At 45.7% G+C, this 12,602-nt stretch overlaps 1 protein-coding gene across 1 annotated transcript in view; it reads right to left on the bottom strand.

The window, feature by feature from the left end:
• Positions 1–12,602, bottom strand: part of LOC119165205 (galanin receptor type 1) — a 79,649-nt gene that overhangs the window by 65,178 nt on the left and 1,869 nt on the right. The window lies entirely within an intron of this gene.

The following is a 12,602-nucleotide window of genomic DNA, read 5'->3' as shown; positions in this document are numbered from 1 at the left end:
ACTGTTGTGTTTGATGTTTCGGCTCAATATCAAGTGGTTGAATGAGTACTATATCGTGTAGAACTGCAAACAAAGGAATTCATTATACAAGGCGACTCCTGATCTGTGGTTCTTGTCACAGTGCGAGGTGATTTAAAAACTTATAAGTCGAGTACCATTACATCAAGACCAGTTGATTGGGTTTATACATCTTTGTTTGAAAAGCCCATTGCTTTCAGAGAAAGTCGAGAATTCGAAGTACAACTCGGCCAAGCCTTATAAAAAATGACCTCTATACTTTCCACGTCCCTTCAAATAAAATATATTTTTTTTCTAGAACGCTGATTGGTTGAGGCAACACGTTTCCGGGCTTCTAGTATTAGCGGAGATACATTCTGAGTTGATTTTCCCTCACGAAGCCTGCATGATAACTAAATTCACCCCAAGCGATATAATTGTCAATGTAAATTAGGAATTCAGAACGGGCACATACACTCTATTACCAATGCACGTCTTTGAATGCATCCTTAATTATTGCTGCACCCGTATAAGTTCCTATTTATTTTAGTGGTATATTGTCTGAAAAACAGAACTTCTGGAAAGCAGTTGAACTCTAGTTGAATTAGTGGTCACCGAAAAAATCTGAAAATGTCCTTGCCAATCAGCCTACAGGTGCGTGAGTCAAACTTTATAGAATCAATTTGTCCAAATTAGCATAATAGAACCACGCATGGAGTCTCGAAAGCAATTAGGAGTGTGTTTGTGCAGATGTGTTAAGTGCAGAACAACAAGGAACAGCATATCGCACCAGACAGGGAAGTAGCTCTCCATCTTGTCCAAAGCGCTGTTTACCTCTTATTCGTAGAGAAATTATAGCAGGAGAGTTCCCTGTTTCTCTCCACCAGTTTTCTTTTTATTACTAAGGTGAGCACCTAAAACATCAATAATGTGAATAAAGCCAAATAAAGGCATTTCTTTTGTTTACGTGCTGGATTCACACGATGAAACCAATATCTGAGTTAATAACAATGCTAGTTGACTACGACAACTCTCGTTGATGCTAGTTACCTTAAAGCGGAAAGAATAAATCAAACCTTTTTTACACAGCGTTAAACAGAATAATTTCCGAATGAAGATTTTTGGGAAAGGTAATTTTCGGAGAGTAAATGGTACGTGAGGTGTTCGCGGGTTAACTGATCATATTCGAGCAAGCTCATCTAAGTTCATTCACTTTGTGGATATGGCGGTGGTATTTTTTAGCAATCAAACACCTAACCGTGTGGGTCGTCCCCTCCTCTGTAGTAGTGAAGTTAGTAGAAGTGGTATGTAGCCACCTCCAGTTCATGAATTGCTCACTGGATGGCGCTGTGTGTGTATGTCGTTGGAAATAATACTACTAGATGGCGTTAGGGATTCTGTATAGTTGGCAATTTTGTATTGTTGTCTAATAGACGGACGCACAGACAGACAGACAGACAGACAGACAGACAGACAGACAGACAGACAGACAGACAGACAGACAGACGAACGAACGGACGGACGTACTGGCGCTTCGTCCCATTCATCATCATTCAATCCGTGAATATGCTGTGAATTTTTTAGCGTACAAGTTGTGCCACGAGTATTTCGTTAAGATTGCCTGTAGCAGTTTGCTTTGAGCCCGCGACAAAATTTCCGTGCTTCATTCGCATGTGATAGATTCTCATGCAAATGTTCATGATAAGCAGCAAGTAAAAAGAAACATAAATAATAAATGGTCATTCTGTTGGTTAAGCATTATCATCAGCAGCAGTAGCCGATTCTTCGCCCATGGTAGTACATAGTGATCTTCCAATCATCTCTGATTTGTCCTGGCTCGTGCGAACTGGTTCCTGTTTATTCTCACAAACTTATTTTGACCCCACATAATACACTGCCCTTCTCGGTGGCGCTTTGTAATGTTTCGTACCTATGCCGTTGAACTAACTGGCCGGTGCTAATTTGACGCCAGTCATAACTGACCATGTGTCTAGTAAAAATATAGTGAGATAATATACATCGCCGTTTACCTCTCGTTACTCAAGTTCTGAAAGCGGCTCAGGAACGTTAGTCATTAAGCACGTTGCCACCACCAGAGCCATACTGTTACTCCATGCCCACCTCAGAGCCGTTTCGCTTCCACCGTAGAGAACAGCGCTTAAGTAAAAAGAAAGAAAGAAAGAGAGTGTGAATAGGTCATGGGCCCACTTGCTCTAATTTTCCCAGTTCGGGAAGGATTCGTTAATTTTCCTTTTACAAATATACATATATCAAAGTAACATAGTCGTAGCCAAGAAACTACGCTTTGCTTGGCATCCATCTTCAACTCAACCATAGTAAAATAATCTAACCTTGAAAGATGAAAGACTGTCAGGCAGGTTCATGAAATTTTCTAAACTTTCATTTTTACAAACCTAAGGTTTTGTTTTCCTTCACTTAGACCTTGCAGAATACATCAGCTTCGTCCATGTAATATTTGTCATTGATCCTAATATCCGTAATCGCGAAAGTACGCTACATCCCAAAGTTTGTCTGACCGAAATCTGTGTCCACAAATATTGATGTGGCCATTGTTTATTGCTTATTCATGCAGTCATTGATGTTGGTGCTTCAGGCCGATGCAGTTGCCTGACAAATGTATTCTGGCCCCTGTATGGCTCCAGGCTGGTGAACAACAAGGATATATTGAAGTAGTATAAATAAGAATAAAAACACCTAAAGGGTAGACATTATTTTCGAGCAACTATATAATATAAATACCAGACAGTGCCTTATACTTCTCCTTTGGCAGCATTTGAGATACTGTTTTAGGACGTTTTCCTGTTTGTCGCACATCTTAGCCCCTTCATCTAAATTTTTCTAAGCTCATATTTGCTTGATGTATTGGTAAAACAAATCGCCATCACTTTTCAAAAATATCAAAAAACCATAGCCGACATACCTATGTTTATTACAGTGCCTAAATCAAGGCGAGCCATCTGTCTCTGATATTTCCGGGTAATAGCGTAAGAGAGGCATTCATCCGGGGCTTCGCATTCCTAAGCCTACGTTCAGTACAAAAGGCATGAGGAGATATCGAGCCAATATATATTTTTTTAATAACCCCACAAAGATGCAGCCGCACGACTGCAGAGCTTAAAATTTGAATTGATGAGTCTGTGTTTCTTGATTCTCTGGCACCAACGTATGTTGCTTTTTTGACATTCCAATATATGAGCCATGATGTTTTGTTCAAAAACATTCCGGCTGTGAATTGATGATGTTTACGAGCCGAGAAAACAGATAGGTTATTATTTGGTTCTAGAGATGATTGATAGAAGATGAATTTTTTGAGACAGATTTACTGTATCCGTGTTTATTGTTTTTGATCTGTTTCTGACCCTTGCTCCTGATTGGAGTTGTTCACTGGCCGAATCTTTCAGCTCGAGTCCAGCCCGGCGCTAGGGCTTTGTGACCCCACCCGGCCAGGCCTGACGCAACCGTTGATCCAAGAATGCTGCGCTGATTCTTCAGGCCCGGGTCTGATAACTTTGCTTCCCACTGTTCTGCCGTTAGTATAGTGACTCCAGGGCTTCTGTGCATCCCCATATCATATGGGATAGTGTTTCCAGTACATCACAGAGCTTGCAGGTGTACGGGTACTCACTTGGCGAGATGCGGTGAAGCAGCGTACAGTGAACGTACGTGTTAGTTGCAGCTTCGTGAGGGTTACTGTCTCTTCTCGAGTCAGGCAGGGGTGAGCTAACGGATAAACTTTTTTGTTTAGCCGGTAGTGCTGCAGTATATTGTTGTACTTTAGGGACATCTTCTTTCCTACTTAGTGCGTCCTGGGGGATGGCTAGAATCAAGTGTGTGCGTGCGTGCGTGCGTGCGTGTGTGTGTGTGTGTGTGTGTGTGTGTGTGTGTGTGTGTGTGTGTGTGTGTGTGTGTGTGTGTGTGTGTGTGTGTGTGTGTGTGTGTGTGTGTGTGTGTGTGTGTGTGTGTGTGTGTGTGTGTGTGTGTGTGTGTGTGTGTGTGTGTGTGTGTGTGTGTGTGTGTGTGTGTGTGTGTGTGAACTGTTCTGACAACAGTATGAAGTACGTATAGGACGCGATGACAATGGACTGGTTTCTTGAATGAATATGCACTTGATATGGAAGCAAGCGAACAATTAGAAACGAAAAATAGAAGCATATATCGCATAAATACGGTCGAGAGACTCGAATGGCTGGCATAACTCTGAATATAGATAATGGTTTACAAGATTTGACAAAAGCAGACTTCTGCGATACTCACGAACGAGCTAGCTGATCTGAAAAGCCCTTGTGCATACTTATTCAACTCAACCGATATTCAAAACATTCTCTTTCAACACGATAGTGTCGCAATCAGCCGAAAAAAAATGGAGATCGCTGACCTTTTTTCTGCCGTTGTCTTGATGCAAAAGCTGAGCCAATTGCAGAAATTTAATTCACCGATGTCTTTCGTATTCTCAGGCTCAGGTAGGCATGGAATGTGAACTCCAGCAAAGTCAGGTGTATCGGATCATCGACCTTTCTTAGGATAACAAGCTAAAGGCAAGAAGCAGGTAAGATAGAGCTGTTCGGATGACGTCTCATTTAAGATTCAAGAGTCATCGTGTAAGACTCCCAATCTCTCCATGCGGACATAAAGCTTATCATGTCTCTCTGCGAATAAAGGCATTAACTGTGCTGCTCGTGTATCTGAGGACATTTCCATCGCCGTGAGAGTTCAGTGAACCTGCATCGTCGATACGGCGACTATTTCCACGTTTTCAGATCGTTGAATCCTTTTTGTGCTGCTCCCTGACATGCGCAAACAGGAAGATTCACCTCTGAACTGTTCTACATCAACTGAACGAAGGCGAGTTTCACTGTCGAAAAGGCGTAAGGACATAGGCACTGCACGTCCCAGTTCTGAATGGCTATTGCGACTGCGCTTTTGCGTTTTCTCAAGGACACTGTTCTGACTCATCGTTTGTAATCTCAAGCAAGAAGCTGTCACGCGTCGCCTCAATCATTGACTTTTGTCTCCTACACTAACACTTCCCTCCCCCTTCACCTTTCCCAGTGCAGCGTAGCCTACCGGCCTCAATCCTGGTTAACCTCCTTGCGTTTCATCATTCTCTCTCTCTCTCTGCTGACGTTTCAACACAGTGTTCATTCTCTCTCTCTCTCTGCTGACGTTTCAACACAGTGTTGGGACGACGACGAAGTGATTCTCTCACAGAACGCTTGTGCCCGTGTCTCAGTGTTTTCAATTTGTTTTCCTGGAAATCCTGGGAGCTGCCGCTCCCTCCTTTGCGGTGATGCTTCAGGACACACCTGAGAATGTTCCAGGCGTGCAACCGTCGCGCCGGACTTCGTCATCCAGGAAGCGTAGCAACGCGTCCAGCGACACCGACAGTGAGGCAACCGATTTGTATTCGGACGGCTTTGAGTCATCGGATGATGACTTCACGGTCGTCATGAATCGATCTACAAAACGAAGACTGCTGCGAACGGCATCGTCGGCAAGTGTTTCCACCGTTAAGACTGCACCACAGCGGTGGCCACACACCATGCTGTTTATGCCTGAAGACCCTGCATCTAACTTGCGACTCCTCAACAGGCAAGTTCTTTCTGTGCTTCTCGAGGAAACCGCGCCGAATGAGATCAAAGACGTGAGGATCAATGCACGAAAGAATGTCCTTGCTGTAGACGTTATGCACCGTAGCGCACTGCAAAGCCTTCGGCACATAACAGAAATCGGCAACGTGAAAGTTCGGCCAATGGTCGCTACAGGTTGTAATGGCACTGTTGGCGTCATTTATGATGTGGATCTTTCCATCTCAGCTAATGACCTACCAATACTAATAAAGCCAGCGACTGAAGGCACCCGCATTACGCACATTACCAGACTCGGCAACTCACGCTGCTTGAGGCTTGTGTTCGAGGGAGACAGCCTTCCCTCGTATGTCAAAGTTGGCCATGTTCGCCACTCAGTGCGTCCTTACATACCGAAGCCACTGCAATGCTACAAGTGCTTCAAGATGGGACACGTAAAAGGTGTCTGTGAGAACAAACATGTGTGTCCGCGGTGCGCTGAGTCTCACTCAAAAGACGCCTGCAGTGCCACCATACTACGATGTCCAAACTGCCACGGCGCTCATGAGGCCTCATCCAAAGATTGCCCGCGGGTGCGAAACGAGCACGCGGTACTCAGGCGTATGGTGCGTGACAATTCAACACACAAGGAAGCTGCCGCTACACTACGCCGACGACGGCGTCGTGGGCGAAGACCATCACGGAAAAACGCCTCTACCGATAGAGAGATGTCATCCTCTATCAAAGAGGCTGACTCACGAACACCGAGCTCACTCAAGACGGATACTGCCAAACAGAAGAAAGGGACAGCAGTCGCGCCTTCCGAACAGTGGCCCTCTCTTCCACGACGTCAACCTACTTCGGAGCTGCATCAAATCCCGCCGCCCTCGACGACCCCTCAAACCAGTGATGCGATGAATGAAGATCAAGTGATAAGCTTGCTGCAATCGCTGATGAGTACCATGCGTGTCCTACTGAGTAATATGAAGACTTCTGCTGCGCAGACCGCACTGGATGTGCTGGACACCCTGAGTCCGGTGCTTGCAGCTCTAAGGTAGAACCATGGCCAGCGAGGCACCGTCGTTTCGAGCGGAAGTCAAGAATGCATCTGTCTTTCAGTGGAACGCCAGAGGACTGAAGTCGCGCATGTCTGACTTTAGACAATTTGTATTTGTGAACCGCTTCCCCATTATTGTGATTTGTGAACCCAACCTATGTGCTTCAATCAAGCTGTCAGGATATGAGTGCTTTATGTCCTCCACTCACAGAGACTGCAGCAAAGTTATTGTATTCATGCGCCATGACCTCACTTACGTTCACCACAAAGTCTCGCCTGATGAAGGGAATCAGTATGTGTGCCTTACTGTGAAGAAGGATAAGGTTGCTTTCACGATTATCGGAGCTTACTTATCTCCATCAAGCCGCCTTGACTGCGAGCGCTTACGCGGTATTCTGACATCGACTCCAAGGCCATGGGTGATCACTGGCGACTTCAATGCCCACCATTTCCTATGGGGAAGCTCCAGGGACAACTCTAGAGGAAGAAAATTGGTGTCCTTAGCCTCGGAGTACGAACTCTGCGTTTGTAACGATGGAAGCCCTACATATTTACGCGGATCAGCCTATAGCAGCTGCCTGGACCTTACATTGGTTTCTCGCTCACTTATCAGGAAAGTGCACTGGTTTTCGGATTTGGAAACGCGGGGCAGCGACCATATACCAACTTACCTGTGTATAGAAGGTTTCACCAGCTCCAAGTCCTCAAGAGGCCTCAAGTACACCGATTGGCCAAAATTCAAAATGTGAATGGAAGACTGCTGTACCGACGGCTCATCATATAACCTAGAGGACTCGATAAAGGATGTCTTGCAGAATACCACGCATACACATTTGACTAGTCACAAGCGCACCGATTTCGACATCGAGCTTGAGAAACTTCGCGCAATACGCCGTCGTGCAGAACGAAGGTACCGACGGACAAAGTGCATGGATGATTTGAGGCTGGCTAGACGCATTCAAAAGAAAATGCAGCGGCACATGGATAAACTGGCTAGGCGACGTTGGACATCCTTTTGCGAGTCGTTGGATCCGCGAAAGCCCCTATCACTGATATGGCGAACTGTCCGGGGTCTTAGCACAACCTTGGGTCAGCGACACCCGTTTACATCTCTGGCACTTCACCTTCGATGCAGAGAGATTGACGTCGCAGAATCTTTCTGTAGAAGAATTGCCGGTGATTCCATTTTCACAGTATCAAGAACGGGAACTTTTGACAACCCACCGCCCTCACGTGATCCCCGTATGGAATGCCAGTTTTCTATGGATGAGCTAGAGGCGGCACTGGCTCTGTGCAGACGTTCTTCAGCACCCGGTCCTGACGGCATTACCTATCGTGCCCTTTGTAATCTTGGAGACGAAGCTCGGAAGGCACTCTTACGCCTATACAACGACTCCTGGCAGACTGGTACTGTTCCCCAGGCATGGAAGTCAAGTCGCCTCATTCCACTTCTAAAGGCTGGTAAATCTCCTTTGGATATTGCCTCATACCGTCCTATCGCACTTGCCAGTTGTGTGGGAAAAACGATGGAACGAATGATTCTAACACGAATGGAGTGGTATTTAGAGCACTACGAAATCTATCCAGTATCCATGACCGGATTCAGGCGCGGCCATTCGTCAATCGACAACGTTGTTGATCTGGTGACATATGTTCAACACCAGAAAGCCTGTAAGAGACTGTGCGCCGCCCTGTTTCTAGACGTTAAGGGGGGCTTACGACAATGTCACCCATGAAGCCATCCTTAGTGCTTTGGAAACAGTAGGTCTTGGTGGCAAGATATATATGTGGGTGTACAGCTACTTACAGCTGAGATCATTTTACGTGATGACAGCGAATGGCCCAACACCTGATTATTACAGCAGCCGAGGAGTTCCTCAGGGAGGAGTGCTAAGCCCTACCCTTTTCAACCTAACTCTCATTGGTCTAGTCGAGCAGCTACCTAGCACTGTAGAACTTTCTGTCTATGCTGATGACATCTGCATTTGGACATCAGGTGTGACAAGGCCTCAGCTTCGCGCCCGCCTTCAGAAGGCTGCTACAACGGCGTCATGCTATCTTCGTAAACAAGGCCTCGAGGTGTCCTGCGGAAAGTGTGCAGTGGTAGCGTTCACGCGGAAACCAATGTCTGCTTACAGTATATCGATTAATGAAGAATACATATCATTCAGCAGAAGCCACAGGTTCTTGGGAGTCATAATAGATAGAAACCTGTCGTGGACTCCACACGTGAACTATGTGAAGAAGCGGCTGATCGCAACATGCCACATGCTCAAATTCATTGCAGGAAAAAATTGGGGAGTGCCCATATCATCCATGCTACAACTGTACAGGGTGCTGTTTATCGGATTCTTACGGTACAGCTTACCTGCAATGTCTAACACCGGCAAGACCAACCTGCGCGCAATTCAGAGCATTCAAGCCCAAGCACTTAAGATATGCCTTGGAATACCCCGCAGTGCTTCAACGGCTGAAACCATTGCCATCGCTCAAGATCACTCGATAAATACGCATATTATTACCGAGACAATGCGCATGCACCTCAGGCATTATGCCAGGACCCCTTCTCACCACCTGGCGAGTCTAGCTGCTGAAAGGCCCCGCACGACATACGGCACTATTGTCTCCAAACATCGTTCATCGTTTGCTGAGACATACGCACCTGCATCAAAGCCACTGCTTCCTCCTTGGAGCTTGAGCCGGCCGCGAGTTCACTTAATGATTCCAGGAATGAGGAGAAAATCGGACTTACCGACACATGCCCTGAAACAACTGAGTCTATCCCTACTGGAAGAAAACTACAGTAACCACGTGCACATTTACACGGATGGCTCTACTACGCCGTCTAGTTCAGGTGGAGCAGTGGTTATACCATCACAAGGGATAACTTGGTGTTTTAAGACTTCACATATGACGAGTTCGACGACGGCAGAACTCGAGGCTCTGCGCAATGCACTGGAACACATCAATTCAGAAGAAAGACCAGGTAAATGGGCTGTGTTTTCTGACTCAAAACCAGCGTTACAGTGCCTGATATCAGTTCTCCGACGCGGATGCCACGACCAGTTGACCTACCAAACCGTGAAACTACACCACCTGTTAATACAAAAAGGCCATGACATCGTCTTTCAGTGGTTACCTGGGCATAGTGGTATAGGCGGCAATGATTCTGCAGATCATGCTGCTCGCACGTCACATGAAGAAGGGAACAGTGTTCCGATACCGCTTTCAAGAGCGGATGCGGCGAGGCAGATTCGTCAACTGGCCCGCAGTCTCACATTGACCGAGTGGAACACACCAAGCATACGACGTACACGACTGCACGAGCTCGACCCATCACTACAACTCCGGCCTCCACCCGGCCTACATCGACGTGAAGCTTCGCTTCTCTATCGCCTTTGGCTGGGAGTTGCTTTCACGAAAGCTTATACCACGTTAATCAGAATTACTGACAGTGCGGCGTGCGATGTTTGCGGCACCGACGAAAATATCGAACACCTGCTGTGTCATTGCCCTCGATTTGCCTCAGAGAGACAAGTACTTGCCAACGCAATGCGGCGACTGGATGATCGGCCTCTTTCTGTGCAGGTGCTATTACAGCAACGTACACATGCCTCGACAGCCCACAAGACAGTGAAAGCCCTGCTGCGTTTCCTGAGAAAGACAGGCTTGTGTGAACGCCTCTGACATGCGGTAGATTTCTACACGCTGCAGTGAAATTACTGTCAGTCTCTCCCCCACCCCCTTTTTTCCCTCTCTTCCCTCTTTCTCGTCTTTCTTGTCCCCTTCCTTTATCCCCCAGTGTAGGGTAGCCAACCGGATGTCTTTCTGGTTAACCTCCCTGCCTTCTCCCTTTTTTGTTGCTTCCTTCCTTCCTTCAACACAGTGTTCAGTCTCAGCTTGCTGCAGAGCACTCCGACAACTAGGTGGCACTCAGACACCTATGCAAGTCACCTCTTCGTAGCTACCGAAAGGACAAAAACTGAATAAGAAGAGAGGCCCATTATGATCCTTGAAAAGGAAGCGCTTTACTGTTTCCTTCGAAACGAGGTTACCTTGAAACGCGTAGTTATAAAGCGAGATTCAGTAATGAAGAAGAACAGTGCGCATGATGTAGAGAAGATAAGAAAACAACAGACCATGCTGTGATTGAATGTGGAGGTATAAGCCCTAGTGTGTTCGCTTGGACGCGAGGCTACATGAGGTCTTGGGTTTTAGGAACAGCAATGGAAAGCTGAACATTCCCGCTGTGAAAACAAGTAACAGGATGTAGGGGTACTGTTGGAAGAAATCTAGAGACAAAGAAAAAATAGGTAGCGTGAAAAATTAGGCCTGCGGTAAAGGGCAATTAACTGGGCGACGAACTTGCATTTTTTCTATGGTATATATATATATATATATATATATATATATATATATATATATATATATATATATATATATATATATTCGTAGAGCCTGGTGACACACTTGTTACATCCCCGTTATAAAAGGGAATCTGTAGCATACATCACATTCATACATCCATTCATGCATACAATTAGAGTTACTATAAGCTACCTTTAGCTAGCATACACAATACCTTATCGTAAATTAGGGTATAGTAAATCCCTCCATACGCAACTGGAGGTAACATATACAGTCAGTTTTTACCCAATAAGTTGTAAACGAGTAAAGTGTTTTAGTATAGCGTAGGTGGTGCTACGCCATAAGACATACGGTGACATCAGAGTTCGCACGTGCAGAATGAGAAGCGCTTAGAGTACCTGCGCTATTTTCGGAACTTAACGCGAGGCAGCAGTTGACATCCGCAAAAACTGTTCAGTGAAAAAAAAAAGAAGAAGCAGTTCGTCAAAAGAGATGGCTGCTACCGCAGATATAAAACGACACAGATGCTATACCATGAATGATCCAAGTAAGTAACCCTCACAGTCCGTACTACTCACGCGGCAAAACTGGCGCTCGCCTGGATTTTGTCTGCTTGGTGCTCGCCGATTATCTGCACTCGGCTAGGACATTTCTGCTTTCCAACCCAATTACCACTGAACGATTTTAGCAATGAAGGGCTTTCTTTTTTTCTAAAAAGATGTTTAGCGCTGTTCCATATTGTTGCTGTAAAAATATCTGCAAGCGTGTTCGGAACGTAGCTTCATTATCCCACTCACCGAATACGAAGCAATGCATTCAGATTTTACCTGAGGGTTAAGGCACTTTCTTGTCTTTCCGTTTGCAAGCTTTTTTCTTACTAAAGTGCTTATTTGGGCCGGTTGGTACATGGTCAACGAAGTGAAAAAACAGCGCGTAACACAGGACACAGGACAGAGAACAGCGCCTCGTCCGTCTCTTCTCTGTCCTGTGTCCTGTGTTACGCGCTGTTTTTTCACTTTTTTCTTACACTTTTTATGGCGAGTTTGTTTTCATGGTCAGGGTCTACATAGCTTGAGCCACTGAAGATCGCTCTGGTTGGAAATGAAAGACTTACAAGGACCTGTCTAACCATGGTCCGAGTTAGAGAATGAATATCCCACCGGCACTTAATTTCGTTTCCTAGTTGCCTCCTGTACACTCGCAGGCCCAAATTAAGACAGCGCACAATAAAAGAAATACAAGCAGACACAAGCACTGATGCGCGTTTTATTTAGCGATAATTTTAGGGGACGTTGCCATGAATAAATAAATAATTTAGACTCGTAGCTGCATCACATATATTACTTTTACGTTTCCTGCCGGAATATCTGAATGCGACGCCATGGATTTGAAAGCTTTTCTGTATGCGCTGGCCATAACGGCTGAAATAGCGTTCCTGAAAGCTTGCTGCGTTACGTCTCTCGCTGCCTCAGAAGGCAAAATGCAGCATCTTTATGAATAGGACCTGGGCTGGCATTAGTAGCGGCCATCAAAATTTACGGAGTCATGGTGACTGGTGTGAAAAATTTAGGGTGCATCACCACCCTGAGTTTTTC

The sequence above is a fragment of the Rhipicephalus microplus genome, chromosome 8 (genome assembly GCF_043290135.1).
Source record: "Rhipicephalus microplus isolate Deutch F79 chromosome 8, USDA_Rmic, whole genome shotgun sequence".
In the NCBI taxonomy this organism is placed as follows: Eukaryota; Metazoa; Arthropoda; class Arachnida; order Ixodida; family Ixodidae; genus Rhipicephalus; species Rhipicephalus microplus.
The sequence above is the reverse complement of the archived record's forward strand: the minus strand, read 5'-3'. Positions and strand labels throughout refer to the sequence as shown.